The 14,093-nt window shown below is 38.7% G+C and overlaps 1 protein-coding gene across 3 annotated transcripts in view; it reads left to right on the top strand.

The window, feature by feature from the left end:
* The window catches only part of HS3ST5 (heparan sulfate-glucosamine 3-sulfotransferase 5), a 290,237-nt gene that overhangs the window by 263,883 nt on the left and 12,261 nt on the right, over nucleotides 1-14,093 (top strand). The window lies entirely within an intron of this gene.

Here is a 14,093-nt window from a genome sequence, read left to right as displayed (position 1 = left end):
AAATTTGTTTGTGCATACGTTGTTTTACTGTGCTTCACTTTATTCTGCTTCACAGATACTACTTTTTTTTTTTTTGTAATTGAAGATGTGTTGCAACCCTGCATTGAGCAAGTCTACCAGCACCATTCCTCCAAAGGCATGTGCTGATTTCATGTCTCTGTGCCACATTTGGGTAATTCTCTCAGTATTTTAAACTTTTTTGTTATTATGTCTGTTATGGTGATCTGTGATCGGTGATCTTTGGTGTTACTACTGTAATTATTTTAGGCACCATAAACTGCACCCACATTAGACAGTGGACTTGATCAATAACTGTGTGTGCTCTGTCTGCTCCACCAACCAGCTGTTCTTGTCTTTCTTCCTCTCCTCAGGCCTCCCGATTGCCTGAGACACAACAATATCGCAAGTGGACTAATTAATAGTCCTACCATGGCCTCTACGTGTTCATGTTAGAGTCACACATCTCTCGCTTTATTTTTTATTACTTTTGTTGTAATTTCAACTTTTATTTTAGATTTAAGGGGTACGTGTGCAAGTTTGTTACCTGGGTATATTGTACCCTGAACTCTAGGGTACAAATGATCCCATCACCCAGGTACTGACCATAATACCCAATAGTTAGTTTTTCAATCCTTGCCCCTTCTCTCCCTCCTACCTCTAGTAGTCTGCAGTGTCTGTTGTTCCTATGTTTATGTCCTTGGGTGCTCAATGTTTAGCTCCCACTTATAAGTAAGACATACAGTATTTGGTTTTCTATTCCTGCATTAAGTCAGTTAGGATAATGGCCTCCAGCTGCACCCAAATTGCTGCAAAGAACATGATTTCATTTTTTATGGCTGCATACTATTCCATAGTGTATATGCACCATATTTTCTTTACCCAGTCTGCCACTGATGGGCACCTAGGTTGATTCTATGTCTTTGCTATTGTGAATAGTGCTGCAATAAACATATGAGTACACATTTCTTTTGGTAGAACAATTTAATTTCTTTTGGATATATACCCAGTAATAGGATTGCTGGGTCAAATGGTAGTTCTGTTTTATGTTCTGTGATGTCTCTTACTTTAAATAAAAAGTGTTTCAAACATATGTGTAAATATCACATCTGTTTACAGCATTGTTTATTGGATGTGTTTAAGCTTACTGTTGAGACCTACTGTTTATTTAAAAAGGTTGCTTTCAAAAGATTACTGTTCATTGACAGTGCACCTAATCACCCTAGAGTCCTGATGGAGATGTACAAGGAGATTAATGTCGCTTTCATGCTTTCTATTACAATATCCATTCTACAGTACATGGATCAAGGAGTAATTTCAACTTTCAAGTCTTATTATTTAAGAAATACATTGCAAGCTGAGCACGGTGGCTCACACCTCTAATCCCAGCACTTTGGGAGGCTGAGGCGGGTGGATCATCTGAGGTCGGGAGTTCGAGACCAGCCTGACCAACAGGGGAAACCCCATCTCTACTAAAAAAGCAAAATTAGCCAGACGTGGTGGCACATACCTGTAATCCCAGTTATTCAGGGGGCTAAGGCAGGAGAATTGTTTAAACGTGGGAGGTGGAGATTGCAGTGAGCTGAGATTGTGCCATTGCAGTCCGGCCTGGGTAACAAGAGCCAAAACTCTGTCTCAAAAAAAAAAAATATATATATAGATATATATATATCTATATATATGTATTTCATGAGGCTATAGCTCCCATTGTGATTCCTCTCATAGATCTGAGCAAAGCAAATTGAAAACCTTCTGGAAAAGATTCACCATTCTAGCTGCTATTAAGAACTTCTGTGATTCATGAAAGGTGATCAAACTATCAGCCTTAACAGATGTTTGGCAGAGGTGGATATCAACCCTCATGAATGACGTTGGGAACTTCAAGACTTCAGTGGAGGAAGTAACTACAGATGTGGTAGAAATAGCAAGAGAATTAGTGGAACCTGAAGACGTGACTGAATTGCTGCAATCTCATGATCAAACTTGAAAGGATGAGGAATTGCTTCTTATGGCTGAGCAAAGAAAATGGTTTCTTGAAATGGAATTTACTCCTGGTGAAGATGCTGTGAACATTGTTGAGATGACAACAGTGGGTTTAGAATATTACGCAAACTTCACTGATAAAGTAGAGACACATTTTGAGCAGACTGACTCCAATTTTGAAATAAATTCTACTGTGGATAAAATGCTGTCAAATAATATTGCATCCTGCCGAAAACTCTTTCATGAAAAGAAGAGTCAATCAATGTGGCAAATCATTGCTGTCTTAATTTAAGAAATTGCCACAGCTGCCCCAACTTTGATAACCACCACCCTGGTTAGTAGCCATCAACATCGAGGCAAGGCCCTCCACCAACAAAAAGATTACAATTCACTGAAGGCCCAGTTGATCATTAGCATTTTTTTTAGCAATACAATATTTTAAAATTAAAGCATGTACATTGTTTTTTAAAACACTATACTATAATAATGCTATTACACACTTAATAGACTACAATATAGTGTAAACATAACTTGTATATGCTTGGGAAACCAAATGATCTGTGTGACTCACTTTACTCTGATTTTTGCTTTATTGCGGTGCTCTGGAACCAAATCCACAACATCTCCAAGGTGTGCCTATACTACTCAAGGATTAGATTTGCACTAATGAATGCGTATCCAGCCCTAGACTCAAATAATGACAACTCTTCATAGAAAGAGGATGAATTTACCCAACACAAACACTGAAGGTCAATACAGCTAGACTATATTTTGAACTCTGCTAGTTATAGGTGCTAGGTAGACTGGGGCACTACACCTTAATGAGGTCTTGGCTTCCTCATCTATAGAATGGAGAATAAAATAGTCTTGCATCCCTTATATTTTTGTTGTGAAAGTCCAATAAAATGTTTAAACTAGTGCTTTAAAAACTGAAAAGCGCTATACAAATGGATAGTATTTTGAAAACTGTTCGCCGGGCATGGTGGCTCACGCCTGTAATCTCAGCACTTTGGGAGGCCAAGGCAGGTGGATCATCTGAGGTCAGGAGTTTGAGATCTGCCTGGCCAACATGGTAAAATCCCATTTCTACTAAAAGAAATACAAAAGTCAGCTGGGCGTGGTGGCGCATGCTTGTAGTTCCAGCTACTCGTGAGGCTGAGACAGGAGAATTGCTTGAACCTGGGAGATGGAGGTTGCAGTGAGCAGAGATCACGCCAATGCACTCCAGCCTGGGTGACTGTGTTTATGTTTATTAAATGAACAGTAGGTTATCTGTCTGTAAAGTTTTCAGGAGGTTGTACTTACACAAATTTGCTAAAATTTTATATTAAACATGTTAAATTTTCTGGATCTAACTTGGTAATTTGAATGTGATACATTCATATTTCTGCACAGTCTGCTAATGGCTTAATTCTTCACATAAAATATTTAATGTTAAAAATCAGCATTCATCATCAGTCATTACAAAAGAAATATATGGCATAGTGTTATGGAAATTGAAAAGGAGAAAAAAATCACTGCAGAGAGAGGATAATGAAAACTACAATGAAATGAAGCTCGATGATAAAAATACAATCATACTTTTAATGTATTTATGGCATTAAAAGCCATATATATATATATATCTTTGGTATTCATTATAAACAAAAACAAAACTTGAGGTAAATAAAATTTAAAAGTTGGCTTTCTATCTGGTAGTGAATACTACCTTTGATTTTAAAATAGATACCTTCAACTGTTAACGGATATGACAAGTAGAACTAATATTACTATAAAACTGATGTTTGCTACATGGAGCAGAGGGAAGAGCTTAATCCAGTTAACTGGAACTCTTTAACTGCAGGAGCCTATATCTCTAGAATGATGTTTGGACCATGTATATTAACTTAACTAACTATATAATTGTTACCTCTCCAACTCACACTTTTCTATATAAATACAAGATTAAAGAAGGAAAGATTCTGCTTCTGAACTCACTGGCAGGTCAAATTTACTAAACTAACAACTGTTTAATGCAGTGAAAAGAAATTTGGGGGAAGAGTGGATAAACATTAGTTTATCCCTTCTATAAACATTAGTTATCTATACCAGTGAGATACTGGGATTAAGAGTAATTGGGATTCCAGGCCCAAACAAAATTCAGTTCCCATATTTTTTCTTAAGACATCATTCTACTAAATGAGACCCCAGAACAGAAGCAGAATAAACTGGCTCCTTTTAAATCTCGTAATTACAAATGCAAAATGAGTATCCTCCTGCAGACAGAGAGCCAGAGGACTACTCAAGCTAACACAATAATGGGGCTGTGATAAATAATCTATGCCTGATACGGAAAGCTCAATGGAGGAAAGAAAAGAACAACCCATATGAAAATTTGGAATTTGCTCAAAGCTACTCCCGCCATCACTCCAGGGAGGATAAGCAGTATTCCACCGTGCAGTTCTGTATAATTTATCAACCTTTTTCCTTTTCATTTCTAACACTGACCCTTTATGGTTAACTGAAGAAACAAAGAGCTAAATAGCTTCCTTAGCCATTTGATAGAGCAATTATGAGCATCCTGACTGATAGACTTTCTGCTTCATCTACTAACAAATGGTGTCCATTTTCCTCTTAATCTCTACCCCATCTCCACATTCGACTTGACACACGCACAACACTCCTTTTTGTGCCCTGTTCCTGTGCCCCTCTTCCTTTGTTTCCTTCTCATTACAGCTCTCTTATGTGATTACTGTTACAGAAGGAACACGAATTCTTTATGACAATTTTCCTCAGCTGCCCTTGGTTAATTTTTTCAAAATGTGATTTCTATGGGCTCCCTGACAACAGTGCAGATTGAAAGCTCATCAGTACAATCTTTCTTAAGTATCGGTTTCTTTTCTAAGAAATTTTATGTCTTAGGACAAGAGGAATGTTTCTCCCAGTAATATGCAGTATGACGTGGTGCAGCCATCTTTAAAGATGTCAGGACTGTTTAAAACTGGGGGCTATTAAGACATTAAAAATTAGGGGGCCGGGCGCGGTGGCTCAAGCCTGTAATCCCAGCACTTTGGGAGGCCGAGACGGGCGGATCACAAGGTCAGGAGATCGAGACCATCCTGGCTAACACGGTGAAACCCCGTCTCTACTAAAAATACAAAAAAAAAAAAAAAAAAACTAGCGGGGCGAGGTGGCGGCGCCTGTAGTCCCAGCTACTCGGGAGGCTGAGGCAGGAGAATGGCGTGAACCCGGGAGGCGGAGCTTGCAGTGAGCTGAGATCCGGCCACTGCACTCCAGCCTGGGTGACAGAGCGAGACTCCGTCTCAAAAAAAAAAAAAAAAAAAGACATTAAAAATTAAAATGTACCTCAGGCACGAATTTCCCACCACAATGCAGTTGTCTTTACTTCCTTCTGCATTCATCTCTCATTATAAGAACATTCATTTCTCCCTAGAATAAGAGAATTTGGGGCCCAGAGGGATTGCAGAACTCATTCCTTCTCAGGCCTTTGTTTGTAGGATGAGAAAACAGAAGATCGGGGGTTAAGTGGTTTACACAAAGTCACATAGCAGCAGGGTAACATAGTTTGAGCTTCCTGTTTTGTTTTTCCCTTGAAGGGAACATGAAATGGAGAAATAATTTCCTGCCCCAGAGAAGGAGCAAATGTCCTCAGCTATCTGCATTTTCTTACCTGTTTGATAGAGATACTGTCCCTTCACCTCACAGGATTTCCCCCACTAATCTATTGTGATGAAACCCTTTCTTCTGGGGTGTGTGTGTGTGTGTGTATCTCACAGCACTACCTTGTGTGGCACATACTCTGCTATGGTTATTGTACTTAGGACTCTAAGGCTTTGTGGAGAGCTACCATGTTCTCGAAGGCAGACACCATTTTCAGTGTTGGTTACCCAAGGAAGAGACGAGCCTCAGGGAAGACCACAGAACTGAGAGGGAGAAATAAAAGGGAGTGAAAATCCCAATTCTGTAAAAAGATGTGAAGGGTTGTGTTCGTGTGTGATGGAGTTAAGACAGTGTCTGTCTCTTACCGTTCAGTGTCTGAAGAAGAAAGGAGGTACCACTGTGAAGAGCCACAACCCCCACACAAGTAATCTATCCTGAAAGACCAAAAAGTCTGGTTGCAGAATCAGGCACATAATTGGTGGGGCCCAGGGCAAAATAAAAATGCAGAGAATTCTAAGACAGCGACAACAGAGCATTAAACCAAGCACAGGACCTTTCTGATCACAGAGCCCCATGTAAATGCACAGATACCAGCTCATGTCTCACCACAAGTAGTTACTTTAGTAATGTCTGGTCTACACATACCCAGTGAAGTCTTCACTTGCATGTGGTTTTTGAAGAAAAGAGTCTTGTTGAAGGAAGAGTTGTGCTTTTTGGAGAGTAGTTTGATTGTGCCTACTTGGGCAGGAGGTAAGGACTCTTCAAGGCTGATTTTAGGGCCAGGAGGTGAGATTCCAAAGTGCAGCAGATCCTGCCTTTGTAGGGATTCTTCCTTCACTGCCAATCTACGAGAATCAGAGGCTACAGCCACACCCCTTGAATGTGCCTGAACTCTCATAAGAGGATCTAAGTTCTATGTTTAACAGATGATGCAGTTTCCTTAGATGTATATCAAGAGTTGAACAGTAGAAAACTGCAAAAGTAATGAGGCAGAATCTGGGTCTGTTGTCCATATTATTTCCGGCATCTGCAGTTCCTGATGCATGGTAGGTCCTCAGTAACTATTTGTTGATGACTGGTAACAGGTAGTTATCTTAGTGTTGAAATTTGGTGGAGTCCTTCTGGCCCTAAAAGGAAAATCAGAGATTTAGAGAAGAAAGGTGCCTCTGGTAATAAAAAGAAAAAAGTTTTCAAGCATGTTAAGGATGCTAATTTTAATACTGCAATTTAAGAAAATGTTAGCATGCCTAAGAAGGGGAGACTTTTAGTATCATTTTGCATACAAGCTAATTATATATTATTTTATAGGTTTATTAAATCCTTATAAAGTTTCCTAAGATTTTTAGGTGTACTGTTGCTATCAGTATTACTAAAGAATAGTATCTCAGCAGTCTCTTCTTTTTAGGTTATTTTATTTAGAGAACATAGTCAGTGGCAGGCTATAGGGAAAAGCAAAAAAGCTGGGAAGAAAGACTTAAAAAAGTCAAAAAAGAAAGAAAAGGATCCCAGGGGTCTCAGACATGAAAACAGGCCTCTGTAAAAAGGCAAAATGAAGAGAGAGGCTAAAAACAGAAGGTGAGAGGTAGGCCCCCCTCTTTTTTAAAAGAGTTCTTGGTACCATACTGCACACTTGATTGGAACTTCAGAAAGACCTGATTATTGAATGTGCAAAAGAAAAATAAATGGGGCATAATCAGTGGTGTCCTGGTAAATACTTAACAACTAGCTCTTGGGGAGGAGGGTATGGTTTGTAGTATTTGTCCATTTCTGTTGCATAAATTCTTCATGGCCGATTTTTTTTGCTCTTCTTTTATTATTATACTTTAAGTTCTAGAGTAGATGTGCATAACGTGCAGGTTTGTTACAGAGGTATGCTTGTGCCATGTTGGTTTGCTCCCATCAAGTCATCATTTACATTAGATATTTCTCCTAAAGCTGTCCGTCCCCCAACCTCCCACCCCCAAACAGGCCATGGGGTGTGATGTTCCCCTCCCTGTGTCCATGTGTTCTCATTGTTCAGCTCCCACTTATGAGTGAAAACATGTGGTGTTTGGTTTTCTGACCTTGTGCTATTTTGCTGAGAATGATGGATTCCACCTTCATCCATCTGCCTGCAAAGGACATGAGCTCATCCTTTTTTATGGCTGCATAATATTCCATGGTGTATATGTGCCACATTTTCTTTATCAAGTCTATCATTGATGGACATTTGGGTTGGTTCCAAGTCTTTGCTATTGTGAATAGTGCCACAATAAACATACATGTGCATGTGTCTTTATAGTAGCATGATTTATAATCCTTTGGGTATATACCCACTAATGGGATTGCTGGGTCAAATGGTATTTCTGGTTCTAGATCCTTGAGGAATCACCACACTGTCTTCCACAATGATTGAACTAGTTTACACTCCCATCAACAGGGTAAAAGTGTTCCTATTTCTCCACATCCTCTCCAGCATCTGTTGTTTCCTGCCTTTTTAATGATCACCATTCTAACTGGTGTGAGATGGTATCTCATTGTGGTTTTGATCTGCATTTCTCTGATAACCAGTGATGACGAGGATTTTTTCATGTGTCTATTGGCTGCATAAATGTCTTCTTTTGAGAAGTGTCTGTTCATATACTTTGCCCACTTTTTGATGGGGTTGTTTGATTTTTTCTTGTGAATTTGTTTAAGTTCTTTGTAGATTCTGGATATTAGCCCTTTGTCAGATGACTAGATTGCAAAAATTTTCTCCCATCCTGTAGGTTGCCTGTTCACTCTGATGATAGTTTCTTTTGCTGTGCAGAAGCTCTTTAGTTTAATTAGATCCCATTTGTCTATTTTGGCTTTTGTTGCCATTACTTTTCGTGTTTTCATCGTGAAGTCTTTGCCCATGCCTATGTCCTGAATGGTATCACCTAGGTTTTCCTCTAGGATTTTTATGGTTTTAGGTCTTACATTTAAGTCTTTAATCCATCTTGAGTTAATTTTTGTATAAGATGTAAGGAAGGGATCCAGTTTCAGCTGTCTACCTATGGCTAGCCAGTTTTCCCAGCACCATTTATTGAATAGGGAATCCTTTCCCCATTTCTTGTTTTTGTCAGGTTTGTCAAAGCTCAGATGGTTGTAGATGTGTGGCATTATTTCTGAGGCCTCTGTTCTGTTCCATTAGTCTGTATATCTGTTTCAGCACTAGTACCATGCTGTTTTGGTTACTATAGCCTTGTAGTATAGTTTGAAGTCAGGTAGCATGATGCCTCCAGCTTTGTTCTTTTTACTTAGGATTTTCTTGGCTATGTGGGCTCTTTTTTGGTTCCATATTAAATTGACAGTAGTTTTTTCCAATTCTGTGAAGAAAGTCATTGGTAGCTTGATAGGGATAGCATTGAATCTATAAATCACCTTGGGCAGTATGGCCATTTTCACAATATTGATTCTTCCTGTCCACTTCATCACCAATTTTAAGCTACCAAGATGAATTGATTGAATATGAAATCTTAAGCTACTAAGATGAATTCACTAAATGTGAAATTGGGAGGAGATGTGTAGTATTCCATTGTACAGATGCAACAGACTTAACCTCAAGACCATAGATAATAGTAAAATGGAGTAAGATAATTAGGAAATAAGGAGTTTTTCAAATTTATTACCTTTGCTTTACTTAATTATAAAGTTATATAATACAATTTTAATTTTTAATAATGAGTTTAACAACTGGCTTGCAAAGTAGGAGCCAGCTGTAGCGTGCCAGTGGATGGGCATCACCACATGACTCTACCATCTGTGTTAAAATATAAAAAGAGCTTTTTCTATTTTTTTCTTTCTTAAAAGGAATTCAGAATAGTGTAATAGGAGACAAGAATCTCCTAAGAGTATTTTTTGTCACCATCCTGCCAAAGGTTTTTTTCTTTTTAAACACTCAACTCAGAATTTGCAGATTGAAAGTTTAGACAGAGATGAGGGATACATTTATTTCTACCAATAAAATCTGCAATATTTTCAACTTTGCATGAACTTCATAGAGAGGCAGAGTGGTGCAATGTAGAAAGCCCTAATATAATTATTTACAACCCCAGACTAAGCAGTTTGAAGCTTTGAGCAGGTCATTTCACCTCCCTAGGCTTTGAGACAAGGATGCCCACTGCCCCACTTCTATCACAGGGCAACATGTATGTGTCAGGTGGGGGCTTCTCACATGCTGCAATGCTGAGATCTGCCACTTATTTTTAATGGTTCCATAAAAGTAATATGTGTTTGTATAGAGGCAAATAAAACAGATACGGCAAAACCTTAACAGTCAGTGAATCTAGGCAAAGGATATATGAGTATTCAATTTTTTCAAAATAAAAAGATAGAAAAACTAAGGTCATTTATACACAGATAGCACTTGGCAAACATGCTAAGTAGTATACAAAGACAAAGTAGTGGTATCTAAAGAGATGTGGTATCCAGATGCCATAATCTTAGGATATTCAAAGTTCATTTCATCTAACTGATTGGATTACTCAGCAATCATTTACTGAGTATCAGTGACTCTAAATGCTGGAGATAACTCAATAATGCACAACACATACTTCTTAATCTCACAGAATTTGATCTAGTTAGAGTTACACACAAGTAAACAGACAATTACAATATGGCTTAAATAGAATTAAGTAGAGACTGTTGTGGTGCCATATAGGAATAACATCTAAACCAGCCCTAAGTGATGAAGAAAGACTTTCCTAAGGAACCTAAGAGCAGTGAGAACCTAAGATCTAAAACATAGAAATTAAACCAAGGCCTGGGAGGGAGAGCAAGCATCCGTTGACGTGTCTATCATTTATACTATAAGCCAAACAACACATGCCCATTTACTCCTCAGAGCAGTGCTGTGGGGCAGGTTATTGGTATCCCATTTGACAGAACTGATCAACAGAGCACAGAGTTGGCGTTTTCAAGCAATGGAAATCTTATGAAGAAAGGCCTTGAAGCAAAACTGACCATGGCTTATTCAAAAGAACTGCAAGTTGTTCTGTGTATTGCAGTTTGTATATGTAAGCTTTGGGTGGGGTATGTGGAGTTACAGTGGAAAGGAGTAAGGGGTCTTGTGGATGATAGGCAGCTATTAAAGGGTATTAAGCCTGGAGATGATGTGATCCGGTTTCCATCGGGAAAGATTACTCTGACATCAGTATGAAGAATAAATTGAGGAAGGAACAAAACTAATAGTAGGGATACCACTTGGCAGCTCATAAGGTAGTCTAAAAGACACAGTGGCCTGAACCAAGTCTGTCCCAAGTGATGACAGAAATGAGGTGGATTCTAACAGTACTGGAGGTAGCATCTTACTGGCTGATTGGACATGGGGACAGGGTGGAGACCAGAATGACAACTTCCAAGGGTTTTGGCATGGGTGAGGGCAGATGGGAGCCATTCACTGAGATCTTGAGAGGAAGTGCTATGGGAAGGGGTGTGTAGGGATTGGGTGATAATGGGAGGGCAAAAACAGATTTAATCAAGATCTTACAAAGACCAGCACATAAGAATCTGAGTCTGTGACAAGTGGCAGCTAATCCTAACGGTATTTTGATCATCTACTATAAATCTTTCTAAGAGATAGTTGTTGAGTCATGGAGAGAAAAAGTGAGGTATGCATGATTCTGGTCAGTTTTAATTATAAGTGGCTTGGTGAATATGAAAAACCCTTGGTAAATTATGGAAACATGACCTTTCATTATAATTGCTACTGTCATTACTTATTAGTATTTTCTCCCTGCTTTCATCAGGTTCAAACAACCTAAATGGTCCCTTTTACCTGGACTTTTATGGAAACATTTTTCCTCCTTTTTTTTTTTTTTTTTTCCGTCTCCCCATCCTCTAACTCAAGGTTCAGTGGCAGGTAATTTGGATGGAGTTAAGTGGTTTTTGTTTGCTGTCAGTCAATGAACAAATATTTATTAAGAATCTCCCAGAAGCTAAGCTGTGAGGGCACAAAGACATAAGAGTGATAGAATGGACTTTGGGGACTGGGCCAGGGTAAGGTAGGGAGGGGGATGAGGGATAAAAGACTACATGTTGGGAACAGTGTACACTGCTCACATATCAAGTGCCCTAAAATCTCAGAAATCTCCACCAGAAGATTTATCCATATAACAAGATAACATATAACCATCTGTATCCCCAAAACTATTGAAATTATTATTTTTTAAAAAGTCTCCCACGGGCCGGGTGTGGTGGCTCACACCTGTAATCCTAGCACTTTGGGAGACCGAGCCTGGTGGATTGCCTGAACTCAGGAGTTTGAGACCAGCCTGGGCAACATGGTGAACCCCTGTCTCTACTAAAACACACACACAAAAAAATTAGCCAGACATAGCAGTGAGCACCTGTAGTCCCAGCTACTCGGGAGGCTGAGGCAGGAGAATTGCTTGAACCCAGGAGGCAGAGGTTGCAGCGAGCCGAAATCGTGCCACTGCAATCCAGCCTGATGACAGAGCGAGACCCTGTGTCAAAAAAAAAAGAAAAAAAAATTATCCCATGTAAGTATCCAAACTCTGTGACTAGTGCTGCAATCATAGGGTCATGTTCTTTGGGGTCAGATAATTCTGAATTTAAATCCTCTTTCTGCATTTACCAGCCACAGCTCTTGGGTAAAAAAAATCTACTCAGGTCTCTGCTCAGTTTCCATAAAACAGAAAAGAAAAAAGATAATATTACAGAGGTCTGTTGTATCATATGAGATAATAAATATAAAAGAAAGTAACACAGACCCTAGTGTTCAATAAATGTAGTTCCTGTCCACCTCATAAGGCTGTTGCTAAATGAACTAATACTCAAAAGAGGGTTATGATTTCCTTGGAATAATTCTGCTGTATAAGTTCAGTCATTTTTAATGAACTTTGCTGCTATTGTTCCTCTTACTGTTTTTACTGGTACCAAGGGTTTGTGGTAACCATGTCTACAAACCTTTGAGCAGCACTTGAATACATCTTTATTATTATTATTTTTGAATCTCCTTATTTCTTTGTTTCATCTGGGGACTCATTTCTTTCTTTGCTTAGTGCTGCTTTAGAGAAACCGCCAGATGTCTCTACAATTTGTCGTTTCTGGCCACATACTCTGTTATTTAGATACTCTGCTTTGTTCAGCCAAGATACCGTGTCTGTTAAAGCTTTAGGAGTCTGAAGAAACTAATTGTGCTGTTCTTGGCAGGCGAAATGAAAGACACTGAGAGATTAAAAACTGGAGATAGGAGGAGCTTAAATGTCACTGTAGGACTTCAACCACTTTTTATATAAAAAGAAATAATAAACTTTTTTAAAAAACTTTCTATAAATTTCCCATTACCAGTATAACTGCTTTGATGAAAGGTTATTAAAATACCCAGTAAAGCTGGCATAGCTAAAGGAATGGGATTTGAGGGTTGGAGAAGCAGTTAACATTCTACCCAATTTAACAGCATTGTCCATAAGGATCGAATGGTGTGCCTTCTCTTTGTCTTATATTCCTAGACCAAAAGCAACAATCTCCAGCTTTTAAGACACCATCCTGGCAGATTCAAATGCTTTATAATGTTATAGAAAACCAAAGAGGCATTTTCGGAGTTAAATTAACCAGATATCTTTGGTTTTCCCTGGGGAAGTTTTATTCAGAGCTGCTATGATATTGTCTCTTAGGACATAGTTTGAGACTGGTTACAAAACAGAATGAGATTTCACTTTCTATCTGCTGGAGAGCCTCAATAGAAACTTCTGGCTTGGCCTCCTCATTTCTCAACAATTCCAAGAGATTTCAGCTCAAGAAGAGCTGAAAGAGAAATATTGACTGTGTGTGTGTATTCATGTACCATCTTGCTTTGAACCAAAAAATACAGCATTAGCATTCTAATTCTTAACAAGAATTTCCATTAAAAGTTATTTATACTTAAAAATACTATTTTTCATAATTCAAGTATACTATTTATGAAAACTGCATTTATTTTATTTTTCTCTGTAAAATGCCTTGCAATAATTAATCTGCCTTCTGAAGCTATTAATTATGCTTCATTTTTGCACAATGCACAAATGTTCACAAGTTCTATCCTACTGTTTTACTCAGTGCTCACATTTTAAGAACGCTGTGAGACAGACATTGTTATCATAATTTTATGGATGAGGAAAGCAAAACTCAGAAAATTTCCATTATAAAACCAAACCAAAATGTGACCCAAGGTCTTTTGACTCCCAATCTAGTGGTCTTTCCACTTCACAATGAGTGGCTCACTCATATTAATTGAGATCTTCAGTAAAAATATTAGTTCTCAGTGTCACAGTAGATAGGAAGGTACCTTGCAATGCATACTGGGCCTGCCGTAACCAGAGGGGGCGGTGTAGGGAGCCAGACCAGTCTTGTGAACAAAATGCTGGAGAAATCATGTCTCCTGAAGAGGAAAAAAAACCTCAGCAGGCATGTTTAAGGCATCTCAGGCACAGAGAAGCTAGGCTGGCTTC

This window comes from Trachypithecus francoisi, unplaced genomic scaffold, assembly GCF_009764315.1.
Source record: "Trachypithecus francoisi isolate TF-2019V2 unplaced genomic scaffold, Tfra_2.0 Lachesis_group15, whole genome shotgun sequence".
Lineage (NCBI taxonomy): Eukaryota > Metazoa > Chordata > Mammalia > Primates > Cercopithecidae > Trachypithecus > Trachypithecus francoisi.
Note: the sequence above shows the minus strand (reverse complement) of the source record. Positions and strands in the feature narration are given on the sequence as shown.